Source organism: Schistocerca gregaria, chromosome 1 (genome assembly GCF_023897955.1).
Source record: "Schistocerca gregaria isolate iqSchGreg1 chromosome 1, iqSchGreg1.2, whole genome shotgun sequence".
Taxonomy (NCBI): domain Eukaryota; kingdom Metazoa; phylum Arthropoda; class Insecta; order Orthoptera; family Acrididae; genus Schistocerca; species Schistocerca gregaria.
In genome coordinates, this window is record NC_064920.1 from 704,760,991 (window position 1) to 704,781,417 (window position 20,427).

Here is a 20,427-nt window from a genome sequence, read left to right on the forward strand (position 1 = left end):
CTACACAGGTAAATTGGGGAAACGACTCCCCTTCACTAGGGGAGGTGGCGATATGGTGACAAGAAAAGTGTATTGTTAGAGAAGACGAGATTTTGCCTGTCATATAGGGACTCCGAAAATGGGATTAATGTCACGAAAGAGAATTTATCAACATCCGTGATGCTGAAAATGTTGGACTGAAATCCAATAATCGTGATGTGTTATTAGAAGTCTGTTACACACGACAAGAAAGCAAAGCGTATGGCTGGTGCTGGCAGCAACATGCTCCTCCTTACACTGCTAAAGCTACCAGTTAACGTAACGTTCCAAACAGGTGGAAGTATCTTACATTGTCTTAATTGCCGAACTGATAAAACACTGTGGAACGATTTGATCTTCATTCAGTATAATCTCGCGACATGTAATTTTCAGAAACGATGTAACGTTAACTTCTAGTCTAGAAAATAAATTCCATTGATAACAATTAATTTCAACACTAGTTTGAGGGGTTCCAGCTTGACTTCAACTGCTAATCTAGTCATAAACCTGTAGCAACAGGAGTTTTATTGTTTTCAAGGCCTCATAACGTTTCTGGCTATCATCTGTTCGTACTGAACGTTATGTCTCCTTGCCTTTCTCCGAGCTAACAACTGACTTAACCATAGAGTTCAGGGTTTTCAGTTGTAACATACAACGCAAACATTTCTTTGCACATACGTACCTAAATACCCACATTTTAAGTTCTTTCACCCCCCACAGTAGCCGGACCATCCTGTATGCAGGGTGATTCAGGTGCCCCTAATTATGGGTTTTATGTAAGCTGCAACTCCTTCTAAAATCATGTGTGAGATTTTCATATTTTCTCTCTCGCTACATGCAAACGATTAGTCTCGCAAAGAAATGAACAGGATATTTTGGTAGGTAATTTAAGATATTTAAATTTTGTAGTGCGATACGTTTTCGCTGGAGGCCACAGTTTCGAATTTTTCAAGGAAAACACGATTCAAGGTCACTTTTGTACGTTTTTCTTGAGTAATACGATAACTATGGCCACTAGCAAAAACGTATCCCAGTACAAAGTTAGCTACACTGAATTTCTTAGAAAAAGGTCCTGTTCATTTTTTTTTTTTTTTTTTTTTTTGTAGAACTTACACTTTGCGTGTAATGAGCGACATAATATGAAAATTTGCATGTCGCATTTGAAGGCGTTGTGGGTTGCATTACATTGGGGCAGCAGACTCGCCGTTTATGATAGGTTGCTGTTTCAATTTCCTCCTTTAAGCATGCCTGAGAAGTTAATAAACTTCTCTCTCATCTTCAAAAGATTTAGATTTGTCTTACTGTGAAACAGATATTTTGTTGATGACGTAACCACACACACATACACACCTCTTTACATGTCAATTAATACTGATGTACTTCATTCAACGACAAATGGCTCAAATGGCTCTGACCACTATGGGACTTAACATGTGAGGTCATCAGTCCCCTAGAACTTAGAACTGCTTAAACCTAACTAACCTAAGGACATCACACACATACATGTCCGAGACAGAATTCGAACCTGCGACCGTAGCGGTCGCGCGGTTTCAGACTGAAGGGCCTAGAACCGCTCGGCCACATAAATATGGTACACCGGAAGCATTTTGGTACATAGTTTACTCAGTTGGGCATTATTACTATAGGCTACAAGTGGCCACATACTCTTTTTACACCTTTCGTATTTTTTCGTTCCGATTTAGAGGAGCACTTTAATTCACCTTAGCCGGATAATGGAACCTTGGGCGAAATTTCTGCCACGATATGAGAACAACCGCACTTTTCGCAATTACGTCAGGGTAGAGGACAAGATACATGGTTCCTCTGGAAGTACAAAAGACATGACGTTCACATTTTTCTTAAAAATAAACAATGCGTAAATTTATTCACTTCGGATAATTACATCGCGTACATAATTCGCTGCAAGAATTCTTAGTTATCACTCCATATATCAGTATAAGTCGTCACCTAGTGAAACTACAGTCAAATTCCAAATTACGAGCGTACACAAATATATGTGGACCTGGTGAAAATTTCTTGTTCTAACTTCTAATCGACATTTATGCTAGAAAGTGGTTTTTGCTATGCCGGTGCATATGTAGCTTGCAGCAAGTGCCAAATTGAGTTGCGGTAAGATTTTCATTATATTTCTTTTCAAATCGAATCCGTAATTTCTGAAATGCCCTTTCTCATATTTTCTAGCAAGGTTTTTTTTTATTGTGGTTCGTGGAACAAAAGGAGTAGGAGCATCATATTATTTTAAATAGCCTCTCTCTGGCATTTGGGTTACAAAGGAAGTCAACAATATTTAATCTTCGTTTATTTCTGAAAGAATAGTTTAACACGGAACCCTTATCGTAAACTGCTCAAACGACCAAACTGACAGTCCACATGGTGTATTTGGAGGAACTGTCAGATTTTAATACGTGGCTGCCAAACTTCTACAAGAAAATAGGATCGCCCGTTATCTTGAGGAAAAGGAGTGGAGCGTCAATCGAAAGTACCACTCAGTCCTGCTGGTTATTCAGAATTCAGATACAACTATAACAATGAAATATGGTAACCACTACGGATATAAATACTGCTACTGTAAAGTTTGCCAATAACTAAATGTATGGCTCCCTCGGTCAACAATGTGGAACGGAAGAATTTCCAAGAAACATACGAATGTAGAAAAAAATCAAGAAGATTATAACATAAATTCCAGATATACTGATTTAAGAAACGGGTGGTCGCATTGAATCGTAGCCGTTTTGTTTTGAAGACAATACTCTTGAAACATGTCCTAAAACAACGTGGTACAATCATACATGGGAACCTCAACAGAATTTACAATTGCTATTGTAGTATAGGCTATAAAGTATGTTTGAGGTAACTGTTAACACAGGCACAGCAGTCAAAAAAGTACGATATATTTTACATGAAGTATTAATTCAATGTCGGATGTTCGATGGAAACATATGTAAAACAGAAGTGTTCAACAACGTTTGGATCGTTTTAATTGCAATCCAGCTGATTTTGGTTTATTATTACAGATGAGGATTAGGGACAACACTGAAACTAGAAGCGAAACAACGATCAAGAATTGGTCGAATTTAATAGAACGCAAGGAAAACCTCATCGTTGGTTTCATTACCTTGGTCTTGATCGTACATCTGACAGCATATACCCTGTTACAAGTTGGGTGCGCTGTGGTTTTCAGAATCAATGGATCGATGATCTCGTAAAGCCCTGTCTTCCACGCATGTGTCATTGTGGATAAAGCAATTTTGGGTATTTGGCGCGTCATTGTAAACCACTGAAACAACTAAATGGCCTATGTTTCGAAAAACATACTGCGGTGCTCTTCACGGCGGTCTTCTTCGGGGTGGTCCTGGTCAGGGTGTTTCACTCGTGAACCGGTGAACCGCCCTGAAGACGACCGCACCAAATGGGTCGAAACGTTGGAAATTTAGTTGCCTAAGTAGCTTACAATGACGTGGCCCAATATCCAAAATTATTTTTTCAAAAACCATCCTATTGCTGATCTCTCTTTCATAACTGTTCAAAAACTCCTTAAGTATCGAAACAAGTCTGTTACAATTTTAGCTTTCAGTACGAAATTTAAGGAACTGCATTTAATCATTAGCAAAGAAGAATATGCTACTTACATGATGGCTATCATCAGCAATGAATTACCAGTTGATAGCAGCTGACCGTAGCATGGCTCAAAAATAAATTCATTTAATATAGACAGGAATTCCCTTTCGAGTCCCGATGAAACTGTTAATTCTTGTAATTATAGAGCAAACGAAGGGGAAGCAATCAAGTATTGAATGAGTACTTACATGTCGATAGGGTGGAAAATACAGTTTATTATGATTATCTCACTGTTCCTTGCTTCTTAATTACCAAGTAGTCAAGACGTATAATTACTGTTTGCAGACTCTACTCTGTCTCCCTCAAGTCGTTTCACATGTGCACAAGTATTGAACCTCTCATCCAACAGAATTTCTCTTGCCGCCTTGTTCTCTGTACAATATTCACTCCACCTCCCCCCCCCCCCAAGAACCCCTTGGCCGCATTATCAACATTACCAAATTAAATAATTCCTTTATGCCTCAGCGTGTGTGTTAGGAAACACTCACTTCTTTTCGTCATGTCAGATCTTAAAAGCGCATTCGCGAGGACGACGGTTCAATCCCGCATCCGACCGTCGAGATTTAGGTTTTCCGTCATTTCCCTAAATCTCTCCAGGCAAATGCCGGGATGGGTCCTTCGAAAGGGCACGGCTGACTTCCTTCCCCGTCATTTCCTAATCCGATGAGACCGATGAGCTCGCTGTTTGGTTTCTTCCCCCAAACAACTCAACCAAACCCAACCACCAAAATCTTAAAAGTTTTGTTTCTAAAATTATTCTTCATTATACACAAAATAAATTAGAAGCTGCGAAAACATAAAACCATCTATTATATAAGGGAATGACGATAATGAAAATTTGGGTCGGAATTGGATCCATATCCGGATTTCTCGGTTTACGCGTGTGGTCGGTTTAAGGGCTTTGGATATCTGTTGATTGCTCACGGCCGTATGTCGTCGTTCCCCCTTCACAGTTTGTTGTACTCGTACACACATTACGTAATTGTCGTACAGGGGAGTACATTTTAATTAAAAGTCGCTGCCTGGTATTTGGAATGTAACGTTTATATCTTCGTTGCTTTTGATGAACTGACATAACGAGAGTGGCTCCGTCGACTAACGAAAACAAGAAACAAACATCTTTCCGTACTGGAACATCGAATCTCCTTCATTGGTTTGTCAACCATGCATCTTACCTTCAGCATACATCTGGAGCACCACATTTCTAAGGCTTGTCCATCCAGATCTAGTTCTCCACAATTTCATTATATCGCTTAGGTTTTCCGTAATTTCGTTATATTTCTCAAGGAGAATTCCATGACTATTAGTTTGAAAAGGACACGGCTGATATCCTTCCGCAATCCGATCCTGTGCTCTGTATCTAATCATGTCGTCTCCAACCACACGTTAAACGCTAATTTTCGTTCTTTTTTCCTTTTCTTTTTTTTCTTTCACAAATGACTGCAGGATAATGTTTCAAGAAAAGGGGAAGAATCTGTTAGCATCAGATTATAGGATGAGTTACAGACTTGGGGGCGTGCCATGTTGCATAAATCTATATCAAACAGAGACGAGCACGCAAAGAAGTTTTAAGGGTGGTGAATCGAAGTCGTAGATACGTTGGAAGGTTCCTGGAAAATTCATGTGTATATGTAATGCAAATTGAATACGAGATGCTTAGTTCTACCAGTTCTGTTTTTCCACCATTCTAAGACCTAATAAAGCAGACACAACAGCAGACCTTAAATTAATTAAGAGATACGTCGACACGGGCGTAACAGGCCGTTGTACGGAACACCGAAGTTTAACAGAAATATGGAAGGCAGTAGGGGTTTAAACGGCAATAATTTTAAAATAAGCAACGTAACTGTCCTGAAATCATGATGGGCAAATTCAGGGAAAACTGTATTCGAAGACTGTGCGGTTCTCTTTCTGTCCCCATCATGTATCTCGCGAAAGGCTTATGAGTACGTGAGAAACGTTAAGTCAGCGATTTTCTCCTCGCTTAGTGCGCAAATGGAGCTGGATAGGAAATCGCCAATTTTGGTACGAGGTATCCAACGCCATGCGCAGTATAGGGGCCCGCAGAGTATGGATGTTCACTTACATTTCTTATCAAGTTTACATTCCATGTTAACAAATGGTTCAAATGGCTCTGAGCACTTTGGGACTTAACATCTGTGATCATTAGTCCCCTAGAACTTAGAAATACTTAAACTAAGCTAACCTAAGGACATCACACACATCCATGCCCGAGGCAGCATTCGAACCTGCTATCACAGCACCAGCGTGTTCCCGGACTGAAGAGCCTAGAACCTCACGGCCACAGCGACCGGCCATCGTCCTCATTTACATAAAAAAATTGTTATTGAAATGTATATCTTTTATTTCATTGTAAAGCAGTTTTGATCCCAATAAATGAATGAAGCCACTAAGCACTGATGGCGAGAGAGATCTTAGGAAACCCAGCTCTTTCTTCATGCCCATCGGCGCCCAAGTTGATGCAGTGTTCTTTGACTTTATGAAAGATTCTGAAACAACTCCGCAGTTTATTTTCGAAAAAAAGAAATAAACGAGCTTACAGAGTGTGGGAACAGGTTTATGACTGAATTCAGGAGTTCCTTGCAGATTGAACTCAAAACGCCTCCCCTAAGGGAAGACAACCTACTTACGTAAAGGTAACTTCACGAATGCCCCAAGTAAATATGATGAGACCGTTGCCGTTTACAATATAAATAAATGATCCAGCGGATATCGTCGGAACCTACATGAGGCTGTTCATAGATGATGCGATGCTCTAGAAGAAGACAGAAACGCCAAATAACGGGCTCATGGTTGACCATTGGAGGTGGAACTGTCATTTGACCGTAAACGTAAATAAATGTAACGTATTATGCACAAACAGGCTAAGAAATCTACTAACATAAGATTATATTATTAATGAAAAACCCCTGCAAACAATAACTACTACAGAGTACCTAGTAGTAATCGTCCAGAGCGACTTAAAGGGGAATGGTGGCGTAAAACAAATATTAGGCCGATTTTGAATAGGAAGAATCTTAAGGAAATGCAATTCATCAACGAAACAATGTGACTTGCAGAACACCTGTGCGAACGATTATTTAGTAGTGCCCCTAAGACTGAGACCTTTACCAGATTCGATTAATGTGAGAAATAGACAACATCCAACGATGAGCTGCGCGTCTCGGGGCGGCTAGTTTAGTCAGCACCAGAAAGTTGCAGATATGTTGAGCAAACTCCAGTGGCAGATGCTACAAGAGAATGGCTGAGCATTACAGGGACGTTTGCTTTTGATAGTGCGAGAGAGAGACTTCCAGGAAGAGTCAGACAACACATTACTTCCTCCCACATGCGTCTCGGGAAATGAGCACAAAGAGAAAATCAGAAATAAATGGCGCTAATACGGAGGTTAAGGGACAATCATTCTCCTCACAAGCTACTTGCTACTGAACAGGGAATGGGGGGAACAATCCTCTGCCACGCACCGTAAGGTGGCTTCGAGGCTGTAGATGTAGATGTAGATGTAGAGGATGAAACAATGCAGTGGAGAATGTTAGTAAGGCGGGGAGGGGTGTGAGGAAAGAAAATTTGTCCTGAATTCTGGTCTGCAGTACACTGTTTATAAAAGTGCACTTACGGTGTCCCAAGCTCTTCTGTTGTGTGACGTAGCTCATGACTGTTGGCGCGATGATTGATGGAAGTCAATGTGATGAATGACAGGTCGGTTGTTGGTACCAAGTGACAACAGTCGGTCGTAATTTCCTGCGGTTCATAAATAATATTAGCTGGTATTTTTGCCGTTATCTTAAAACTTTCAGCACATTATCGGAATTTTAGGGAAATCGAAAATAAGGCTCGCAAGTAATTTATGCAACGTATGTTTCAGGCTACGCTACAAATCAGTCTATTACGGCTTTCGATTTTCGTATTAAGATTCGTTGGCTTCGACAATTCACAACCAAATTGTCACATTCCAATCTAACCTATGCCTCATGCTCCGTTACAGATCAGTCTGTCCATCAGTTAGTTACATGTTCCATAGATAATTTGAACGATTTTTTTAAATCGAAGTGACGAGTCAGTTTACAGGTTATGCTTATATAATGAGTGTTAGCAGTAATGAACACAGGATTTTTTTATTCCTACTCATACAATTACTACTCATACAATTACACTTTTCTATTTTATTTAATTAATAAATTTATTTAGTTTTACTGGCTATGAGTTTTTAGCAGAAATTCGACAACAGAAGTGAAGACGTTACTTGTCCAGGAGAAGTGATATTAAATTGTATTTAAAAATTGCTTAGCTTCCTGTCAGAGAAGGACAAATCATCAAAAACTTTTATTGCTGCGTTTTGAACTCCTCTCTCGAGCCACTGACAGCTTGAAAAATGGGTAATAAATGTCATTTTCCCTCTAGTGTTGTAGGTATGTACATTACTGTCCTTCTCTAATATTGAATGATCGTTTATCACGAAGTTGACTAGCGAAAATATGTACTGTGATGCCGCAGCTAAAATACACGGCTCCTTGAAGAGGTGTTTACTCGTACATGACGACCGTTGATGAACACCGCGTACTGTTATTACTCCTCACTTTTGTGCATTCAATATTGTCTTTCTACGTAATGAGTTATCCCAGGAAATTATTTTCCTGACATACTGTGTGGAAGCATGCAAAATATGTCGGGAGTCTGATATATTGGTTCCCGAACTTCTCCCTAAAATTTTTGGAAACATGGTAGATAAATCGCAAAACCTTAAAACTATCACCACATTCGTTTGCGCGTTAGAGGGCAGATCTGTCGGAAAAACTGACGATATCCTCTGGTCGGAAAATGAAGCACAGTCTAATAAAATGTGGCGCACAGTGATCTGCACGCCACGAGCACCACATGTCGGAGGGTCATCTCGCCGGAGAAAGACGCCATGCGTCATAGGGCTGTTGTCTGTGCGAAGACGGGTAAGGATAACCCCGTCCCGTCTGCGCGGCTGGTAGCTCATGGCCATGTTGTGGGCTTTTTTAGACGGAGCTTATTGTCTGTCACTTCCAGCATGACTCTGTACCTCAATAGCGAGACGACATCATGCAGAGGGATGGCACACTGAACTAACTGATAAACACAATACGCCTCCTAGACTCTTTATCCGCCCTTTTGTTCCACGCAATACACATGTGCCCTGGCACCCAGTAAAAGGACATCTCCTTCCCCAGTCTTTGTAGCCGGAAGTGGGCATCCTGCATATCCTGGACAACTTTAGCAATTTCTATACAAGCATTGCAGAGTATGAAGGACACTCTGGGAGTCGGAACAGAAGAGCAATTCAGCAGGCATAGCACATGTCATCTGCTCCGGCGGCGCCCTCAAGATCGCGGAGAGTCTGGCATCAAATAAAATGAACTCCGGAAGCAACAACAGAGCAAACAATGGAGTCCCCTTCTTTAGACCCATCCGTGGATATGAACTACTGGGCATTAAAATTGCTACACCACGAAGATGACGTGATACAGACGCGAAATTTAACCGACAGGAAGAAGATGCTGTGATACGCAAATGATTAGCTTTTCAGAGTTTTCACGCAAGGTTGACGCCGGTGGCGACAACTACAACGTGCTGACATGAGGAAAATTTCCAACCGATTCCTCATACACAAACAGCAGTTGACCGGCGTTGCCTGGTGAAACGTTGTAATGCCTCGTGTAAGGAGGAGAAATGCGTACCATCACGTTTCCGACTTTGATAAAGGTCGGGTTGTAGGCTATCGCGATTGCGATTTATCGTATCGCGACATTGCTGCTCGCGTTGGTCGAGATCCAATGCCTGTTAGCAGAATATGGAATCGGTGGGTTCAGGAGGGTAATACGGAACGCCATGCTGGATCCTAACGTCCTCGTATCACTAGCAGTCGAGATGACACGCATCTTATCCGCATGGCTCTAACGAAATCGTGCAGCCACGTCTTGATCCCTGAGTCAACAGATGGGACGTTTGCAAGACAACAACCAAATGAACGAACAGTTCGACGACGTTTACAGCAGCGTGGACTATCAACTCGGAGACCATGGCTGTTATTACCCTTGACGCTGCATCACAGACAGAAGCGCCTGTGATGGTGCATTCAACGACGAACCTGAGGAAACGAATGGCAAAACGTCATTTTTTTGGATGAATCCAGGTTCTCCTTACAGCATCATGATGGTCACATCGTGTTTGGCGACATCGCGATGAACGCACATTGGAAGCATGCATTCGGCATCGCCATACTGGCGTATCACCCGACGTGATGGTATGGGGTGCCATAGGTTACACGTCTCGGTCACGTCTTGTTCGCATTGACGGCACTTTGAACAGTGGACCTTACATTTCAGATGAGTTACGACCGTGGCTCTGCCCTTCATTCGATCCCTGTTAAATCCTACATTTCAGTAGGATATTGTACGACTGCATGTTGCAGGTCCTGTATGGGCCTTTCTGAATACAGAAAATGTTCGACTGCTGCCCTGACCAGCACATTCTCCAGATCTCTCACCAATTGGAAACGTCTGGTCAATGGTGGCTGAGCAATTGGCTCGTCACAATACGCCAGTCACTACTCTTGTGAACTGTGATATCGTGTTGAAGCTGCATGGGCAGCTGTGCCTGTACACGCCATCCAAGCTCTCTTTGACTCAATGCCCAGGCGTACCAAGGCCGTTATTACAGCCAAAAATGGTAGTTCTGGATACTGATTTCTCAGGATCTATGCACCCAAACTGCGTGAAAATGTAATCACATGTCAGTTATAGTATAATATATTTGTCCAATGAATACAGGTTTACCTCCTGCATTTATACTTAGTGTAGCAATTTTAATGGCCAGTAGTGGAGCTACAGAGGCGGGATGCTTATCTGAAATGTCGGAAAATAACGTATTAAAAACAGAAGTTCGAGTGCTTCCTCTCGTGTGCTGCACTAAATCTAAAATTACTCTGGGCCTCTGTAGTAACAAGGGTGACAGTCAGTTAAAACCGCGGATTTGTGCCCATAGGTGCCTCACACCGAAGGGCTCAAAGACACATTTCGTCCGCATCGCAAACTGCCTCGTTGCCCGTGGACGAGTGGTAAAACGACCAGCCTGTCCGTGCACGCACCGCCATCGCCACGGCCGCCGCCGATGTCTTGAGGGACTCTGGCAGCGGGCAGCGGTCTCTGGCAGAGTGGGCGGCGCCTTAAGCAGATTGTGGCGCGGCGGCGGGGCTCCCGCGGGAACAGCCGGCCGGCCCTTCTCGTGTCTGCCGGGCCACGCCATCCGCGCTCGCCTGACGGGCCGCCGGACCTTGGGCGCGGGCCCGAGGTCACAGGCTGGCCACGCGAACACAGTCGCCGTTATGCAAAAACCCACGCTGTCCTTCGGTGAGCATAAGAAAGGTCACGAGACATCCGTGGATTATCGAACGTGACGATTAACAGAATTGCGGATCTTATTTGGTCAAATAATACCTACACCTTGTACAAAAACCAGACCACAAAAGCATCCACGTCTCGGTAGCTTTATACTGGAACTGATATATCTCATCTATTTTACACTACTGGCGATAAAAATTGCTACACCAAGAAGAAATGCAGATTATAAACGGGTATCCATTGGACAAATATATTATACGAGAACACACATGTGATTACATTTTCACGCAGTTCGGGTGCATATATCCTGAGAAATCAGTACCCAGAACATCCACCTCTGGCCGTAATAACGGCCTTGATACCTCTGGGCATTGAGTCAAAGAGAGCTTGGATGGCGTGTACAGGAAAAGCTGCCCATGCAGCTTCAACACGATACCACAGTTCATCAAGAGTAGTGACTGGCGTATTGTGACGAGCCAGTTGCTCGGCCACCATTGATCAGACGTTTTCAATTGGTGAGAGATCTGGAGAATGTGCTCGCCATGGCAGCAGTCGAACATTTTCCGTATCCAGAAAGGCTCGTACAGGAACTGCAACATGCGGCCGTGCATTATCCTGCTTAAATGCAGGGTTTCGCAGGGATAGAATGAATGATAGAGCCACGGTCGTAACACATATGAAATGTAACGTCCACTGTTCAAAGTGCCGTCAGTGCGAACAAGAGGTGACGGAGACGTGTAACGAATGGCACTCCATACCATCACGCTTGGTGATACGCCACTATGGCGATAATGAATACACGCTTCCAATGTGTTTTACAGCGATCTCGCCAAACACTTACGCGACAATCATGATGCTGTAAACAGAACCTGGATTCATCCCAAAAAATGACATTTTGCCATTAGTGCACCCAGGTTCGTCGTTGAGTACACCTGAACCCAACGATTCCATATTCTGCTAATAGTCATTGGATCTCGACCAACGCGAGCAGCAATGTCGCAAAACGATAAACCGCAATCGCGATCGGCTACATGCCAACCTGTATCAAAGTTGGAAACGTGATGGTACGCATTTCTTCTCTTTACACGAGGCATCACAACAACGTTTCACCTGGCTACGCCGGTCAACTGCTGTTTGTGTATGAGAAATCGGTTGGAAACTTTCCTGATGTCAGTACGTTGTAGGTGTCGCCACCGGCGCCAATCTTGTGTGAATGCTCTGAAAAGCTTATCATTTTCATATCACAGCATCTTCTTCCTGTCCGTTAAAATTCGCGTCTGTAGCACGTCATCTTTGTGGTGTAGCAATTTTAATGTCCAGTAGTGTATTTTGCGTCGCTTAACCGTAAGAGGTGCATCGGTACTTCACGTAAGGCCTTATTTGCGGTCGATATACTGGGTGTTCGGTAATTACCGTTACAAAATCTAGGAGGTCTAGAAAGGAGTGCGTAGATAATATTTCGAAATGGAGCCCACGTCCGGAAAGGTACCGTTTTCATGCTAACGTTTGGAAACACGTTGGTAGCGTGATCAGTTTACAAGTAACTGATCAGGCGTTACCCAGTATATCACTTGTTTAAAATTCCAAATAATAATTGCCAAAGAAATTGCTCTTGTACTTGTTGATCGGTTCTCCTCAACGTGATGCAGTACGTCGTCTTACAATTCGGGTGCACGGCATCTCCTTTGAACACTGTCATGCCTGTTGATGTTGAAGGTATTCCTTTCTCGAAGCCGTGGCGAAAAGGATATGCGGTGGAGTCGGACGTAGTGGATAACGACCTTGATATAGGCGACAAGCAGTTCTTCCATTACCGTGAGTTTCGCCATACACAAGGATCATGTCGGTGTATTCTACAAACGTGTACTCAACCGTGTTACTCTGACACACACAGACACGTGAATGAGGATCGAACCAGGTCACAGAGGTAGGATAGACGTCAAATGTCTCCAGCGATCTGACGTAACGACCTCCCCCTCCCACCCCCTAATCCCTCGCCACGGCTATCATGTTACATACCTACTTAGCAAACATGTTTTCAAATGGCTATAACACAGAAACGGTTAGTTTCCGGACATGGGTTCGTTTTCAAAATATAATTTACTTACTCCCCTCAACAAGCCCTAGGAGTCTGTTACGGAATTTTCCGAACACCCTGTATGTTAATGTACATTTTTGGGTTTGCTCCTCAGCAAACCCCTGTTACAGCGTGAATGATATTTATGACGTCTTCACATTTTTTAATTGCGTGACATGTGATGTGGCCATTCTAGCTTATGGTCGATGTAAAGCCCTAAGTACTTGACTACTCTTTCGATCGGGAATAGAAATGGTGCTTATCTTACATTCCCTGTTTCATGTAGGCTATGTCTCGTTTCTCAATATAGCTGCTGCTACAAGTATAAATACATAAATCACCTGCATACTGCAATACTTGTACGCTTGGGTGAAACAATGAATACAGATCTGATGTTTGTATTGGAGAATTCAGACGACTCCAATTAACACTTTGCTGGTGGAAGAAAATGAAATTCATTATAACTACGCAAGCAATACATCACAGTCAAATTCCTATTGAAACGTTCTCACTTCTTAAATAATAATTTATTACCAAGGATTAGACACCTCACTTCAAATTCCTAAAAAGGCAGGTATTCAATTAAGGAGAATCTACCACCCTTAGCAGAAGTTTACTTCGATGCTTCGACTTTTCGTGAATATGTCGCCACTTGCCAAAATATAAGCTGCTTCAGCACGCCCTACCCTAACACCTCAGAGAACCTGGGTATCAAGACGCGCCTTCCTTTCAGTGAAGGATGAAAATCTTTCAGCTGACTTCCTAGCAGCATGGCCATCGTCAAGACAGACCTACACAAACGGGTCCAAACAATAAGGCGGGACAGAAAGCGTATTCGTAGATATCAGGTCCAATCGACGAGGTGAATTTAGGCTCCCTGAAGTTGCTTCCATACTCACTACAGAACTCATAGCGATTTTAGAAGGACACAAGTACGCGAAATAAGTCCAAGAACAATCATAATTTTATCATACTCATGCTCAGTTTTGGTGATATTAAAATGCTACGACGTCAACAATACCAAACGTAATCAAGTATGTGCGACTACAGAGGCAGTACAGGAACTTTCTTGCATGTTATGGACGTGCTAGAGGGCGAAGCGCACAGCGGAATAAATGGAAATGAGAAAGTAGATATCCTGATCAAGGAAGTTGTACAAACTAGTTAAGTCAAAATGACAAACTGTCACCCGGTGATATTCTTCAAGCACAAGCACTGCAATCAGGGCCTCAGGGAATGAATATCTCCTACAGTCTTACAAAATTAAAGGGAGATAATAAGCCGCAATTGTGCCTGATTTCCCATCACGTCCTTGGTACCAAAATTACAGGTACAACTAAACCTTATAGTGTCAGTGGGACGACTTCGCTTCAGCCGTGGGAGAATCCGACGACATCTCTATCTCCTCAACATGGTTTTCACCTTCATGCGAATGCGACACTGAGGAAGACGTTAATCACATTTTTTTTTTTTTTTGATGTCACAGAAGATTTCAATAAACCACGAAACTATATCACTGATGACCTCTGGATATGCCTTGCCTACGAACATTAAAACCCTTTTAGCAACAGAAGAGACAAAAGTGTATGAGCCTCTACACGATTTAATAACAGAGGGTCAAATGAGAATATAGAAAGGGAGACCTTTTTGACATCATAATACATTAAATTTGTTAATTTACTTAGATCCTTTACTTATGTTCAGTATAAATGGATGTCACAGATAACTGTTGATTATTATGATCTGAAGCTGGCTGTATGTTAATGCACAAAGGCATTCCGTTTACAGGCCACAAGCGGCCCATCGGGACCATCCGGCCGCCGTGTCATCCTCAGCTGAGGATGCGGATAGGAGGTGCGTGTAGTCAGCACACCGCTCTCCCGGTCGTTATGATGGTTTTCTGTGACCGGAGCCGCTACTATTCGGTCGAGTAGCTCCTCAATTGGCATCACGAGGCTGAGCGCACCCTGAAAAATGGCAACAGCGCATGGCGGCATGTATGGTGACCCCTCCAAGTACCAGCAACGCCCAACAGCGCTTAACTTCGGTAATCTGACGGGAACTGGTGTACCCATTGCGGCAAGGCCGTGTGTTCACGCTTGGCCTTTATGACGGACTAAACTCTGCTGGGGACACTTTCAGTGAAGTATCTGACTGTCTGTTGAGGAATGCCAACCTATTCTTCCTCAAGAGCCAAAACCAGAGAAAGCAGTAATGTTAGTCGCTGGGATCTGGAGCGAAGTCGACGTTCTCATTCCAAAGGTGATCCACTGGCTTCAGGTCGGGACTCTGATCAAGCAAGTCCATTCAAGGAATGTTACTCTCCACAGTCTATTACCTCGTAGACCACCCGTCGTAACAGGGTGCAATCACACACAGATACTTACAGTCGACGTTTCCGAACTCCTCCTGCACTGTAGGCAGTACAGAACGCTGTAAAATGTGCTCATATCCGTCCACATTTAGCGTTTTCGTAAGCTCAATAAGAAGGCCACAGTGTAACTACGAAATACACTCCCTTAGAGTAAGACCATCTCCTCCATACTTCATCTTTTGTGCTGGACATCATGGAAGAAAACTTTCAAGCCTAAACCTATTTATCGGACTGCCACAACGTACACAGTGACTCGTGATGCTAAACCACTGCAGCCCACTCATCAATTGTCCAGTCGCTTCGCTCTTTGCACCATCTGAAGCGTCGCTTAGCAGTGACTACAGAAATGGACGAACAGCTCATCTATTGCACCCATCCTTTATAACTCTACCCTCACAGTCATTACACTAGCTGGACTGTCGGTACAACTTTGAATCTCACGAGTGACTCCTCCCTCTGACTTCCTGCAATTTTCTACAATGACCCTCAGCAATTCTCAACTGTCCCTGTCCGTCAGTATGTGAGGACTGCCAGGTCTTGATTTGTCTGTGGCTGTTCCTTCGCGTTTACACTTCACATTCCCATGAACAACAGCCGACAGCGGATGCTCCACAATGGGTGAAATGAACACGATGGATTTTTTACTCGCTGGCACCCAATGACTAGTCCATGTCTAAATGCAATGGGCTCTGCCGACAGACTTGATATTTCTCGACTGACACCACAACACTCCCTCCTCCGTTTAGTCTGGTTGTTCCGCCACTCACGACCTCTGGTGGTCAATTCCGTGTTACATAAGTGTATCCGGTTACTTGTGATCAGTTAGTGTATCAGATTCGAAGGACATGAACGAGTAGTTGAAATTGAGATAGGAACTTGGCTCCTTCCGAAGTTATTCGATCTGCAAGTCGAGCAAGCAGTGAAGGAAACCGACGGGACGTTGGTAAGGGAATTAAAGTACAGGAAGAAGAAATTAATCCTTCGAGGTTTACTGGTGACACTGTAAATCTGTCAGAGACGTAAAAGGACTTCGAAGAGCAGCTGCATGGAATGGACAGTGTTTCGAAGAGACGCTATAAAATAAATATCAACCAAAGAGAGCAGTAACGGAATTTAGTCACATTAAATCGCATTATACTGAGGGATTTAGATTAGGAAATGAGACACTGGAAGTAGTCACTGAATTTATTATTTAAGCTGGAAAATAAATGACGATGACTTAAGTGGAGGGGATATAAAGTACAGACTAGCGGTGACAAGAAAAGTGTTCGAGAAAAGAGAAATTTGTTAACATTGAACTTAAATGTGAGTTTTCGCACAACTTCTCTGAAGGCATCTATATGGAGTGTAGCCCGATAGAGAAGTGAGAGATGAAGATAAGTAGTTCAGACAAGAAAGAATAGAAGCTTTTGAAATCTGGTACTACAGTTGAACATTGGAAATTTCATAGGTAAATCGGGTAACTAATGAAGAGGTACTCAAGGGAATTTGAGAAAAAATAAATTTTAATGTAGAACTTACTATAAGGAGGAATCGGTTTGTAGGGCACATCCTAATGTATCAAGTAATCGTCCGTTTGATAAGCGAGGGGCATATCGGTTGGAAGGTAACTTTTTTTTTTAGAACATTTCTCGTTGAGATCAGTGATCTAGCAAAAAATACTTTAAAAATGAACACGAATTGTCATTTATTTTGTGGTAACTGGATTCATTCTGTGTTTGACCATCTTCAGACCATCGCAACATGGTGGTAGGCGGTGGTGGTGACTGAAGCGAATGCTTAAAGCAGTTAAGGTTTATGGAATTATAACAATCGTCCCAGTCACCGCAACCGCCTACCATCACGGTATGAGTGCATCAAGATGGTCAAAGACCGACTGAAATCGGTTACCATAAAATAAATGTTTTTACTGTCAAGACTGTTTGTGTTCATTTTTAAAAAATCGCTTGGCCCCTAGACGACTGGAAAATCGTTGCCTCGGCAGTTGAGTCCCGATGTCAGTTGGTAAGAGCTGATGGTAAGGACAGTGTTTCACTAACCCCATGAAGCCATGGAATCAAATTGTCAACAAGGCATGATGCAAGCTAGTGCTGGCTCCATAATGGTGTGAGCTGTATTTACGTGGAATGGACTGGATCTTCTTTTCCAAGCTAACATACGCTCCTGGAAATGGAAAAAAGAACACATTGACACTGGTGTGTCAGACCCACCATACTTGCTCCGGACACGGCGAGAGGGCTGTACGAGCAATGATCACACGCACGGCACACCGGACACACCAGGAACCGCGGTGTAGGCCGTCGAATGGCGCTAGCTGCGCAGCATTTGTGCACCGCCGCCGTCAGTGTCAGCCAGTTTGCGTGGCATACGGAGCCCCAGTCTTTAACACTGGTAGCATGCCGCGACAGCGTGGACGTGAACCGTATGTGCAGTTGACGGACTTTGAGCGAGGGCGTATAGTGGGCATGCGGGAGGCCGGGTGGACGTACCGCCGAATTGCTCAACACGTGGGGCGTGAGGTCTCCACAGTACATCGATGTTGTCGCCAGTGGTCGGCGGAAGGTGCACGTGCCCGTCGACCTGAGACCGGACCGCAGCGACGCACGGATGCACGCCAAGACCGTAGGATCCTACGCAGTGCCGTAGGGGACCGCACCGCCACTTCCCAGCAAATTAGGGACACTGTTGCTCCTGGGGTATCGGCGAGGACCATTTGCAACCGTCTCCATGAAGCTGGGCTACGGTCCCGCACACCGTTAGGCCGTCTTCCGCTCACGCCCCAACATCGTGCAGCCCGCCTCCAGTGGTGTCGCGACAGGCGTGAATGGAGGGACGAATGGAGACGTGTCGTCTTCAGCGATGAGAGTCGCTTCTGCCTTGGTGCCAATGATGGTCGTATGCGTGTTTGGCGCCGTGCAGGTGAGCGCCACAATCAGGACTGGATACGACCGAGGCACACAGGGCCAACACCCGGCATCATGGTGTGGGGAGCGATCTGCTACACTGGCCGTACACCTCTGGTGATCGTCGAGGGGACACTGAATAGTGCACGGTACATCCAAACCGTCATCGAACCCATCGTTCTACCATTCCTAGACCGGCAAGGGAACTTGCTGTTCCAACAGGACAATGCACGTCCGCATGTATCCCGTGCCACCCAACGTGCTCTAGAAGGTGTAAGTCAACTACCCTGGCCAGCAAGATCTCCGGATCTGTCCCCCATTGAGCATGTTTGGGAGTGGATGAAGCGTCGTCTCACGCGGTCTGCACGTCCAGCACGAGCGCTGGTCCAACTGAGGCGCCAGGTGGAAATGGCATGGCAAGCCGTTCCACAGGATTACATCCAGCATCTCTACGATCATCTCCATGGGAGAATAGCAGCCTGCATTGGTGCGAAAGGTGGATATACACTGTACTAGTGGCGACATTGTGCATGCTCTGTTGCCTGTGGTTCTGTCAGTGTGATCATGTGATGTATCTGACCCCAGGAATGTGTCAATAAAGTTTCCCCTTCCTGGGACAATGAATTCACGGTGTTCTTATTTCAATTTCCAGGAGTGTATAATTTACTAGAAAAGGCTGTGCTCGACTACTTGAATACCATTTTCGACCATTTATGGACTTCATGTTCCCAAACAATGATGGAATTTATGGAATTTTTATGGTGACAATGCGCTAGGTTATCGGGACACAGTTGTTCGCAACAGGTTTGAAGAACATTCTGGACAATACGAGCGAATGATCTGGCTACTCACATCGCCAGACATGAATCCCATGGAACCTTTCTGGGACATAACGCAGTGGTCAGTTCTGGCAAAAAATCTTGCACCGGCAACACTTTCGCAATTACGGACGGCTATGGAGGTGGCATGGCTCAACATTCCTGTAAGGGACTTCCAATGATCTGCTGGGTTCACGACACGTCGAGGTGGCGCACTAAGCCTGTCAAAAGGAGGTCCGACGCGATACTGAGAGGTGTCCCATGAGTTGTGTCACCCCTTGCACGTGACAGTAACCCAACCCAGTTATCTAGCCGCGTAAAGGAGACCTACAGTCTTACGTGGCATACGAATCACTCGTTGTTTCTGACGACTCCTTAAATAATTGAAAGGTAAAAGCTAATTTAAAACGAAACCTGAAAAATCAGTGACCCAACCGAGATTCGAACCCACGGCGTTTGCTTTTATAGGCAGGTGCTTTTTTTTTTTTACATGTACCAGAGAATCGATCTATAACTTCGAAGTTGGTAGGCATGTGCTTTACTATTCCAAAGACCTTCGCGATTTTGCTTAACTCGCTTGGCACATTGGGTTGAATGGTGATCAATACTGGTTATGCCCTCAAAGATTTGAACTTCGTGTCAGTTTCTGAAGCTCGTCGTTTTGTGTACGTTCGTATCGCTAACACTAGGTCTCGCCATCCCTAATGTTTTCAAGGAGAAGAGGAATCCGCATCCTTTTAAAAAAAAAAAAAAGTCCATTGCGATTTGTGACATACTAAAGCCGCGCATCCACTACTGAACACTGCCTGCTCACAGATGACAGGTCGAATGCATACTGTTGTTTATAGCTGTTAATCCAAGGAGCCGGAATAATCTCGGAACTTCTTGGGCGGATAGTGTATTACGCAAATTGAAAAGGGAATCATTCTTTAAAAACACAGTTCGCTGTTGTTTGATTCACCAATCCTTATTTTGTTGACTCAACAACAGTATCTTAAGGCGAACACACTATGGAGGGCGTGTTGCGTACAGATTAACTGTTCATATGCCCGCCCACACAGTTTGCCTGGCAGTTACAAACTCCAGAGACAGCCTTTAGGTTGCAGGCGTTTCAGTTGCAGGCAGCTTCGGATTTCGCCGTACAGTTAAAGCCACGCACCGGTACTGCTGTGGAAGTTTACTCTCGGTCGACCAGGCACTTGCCTGCGGCGAG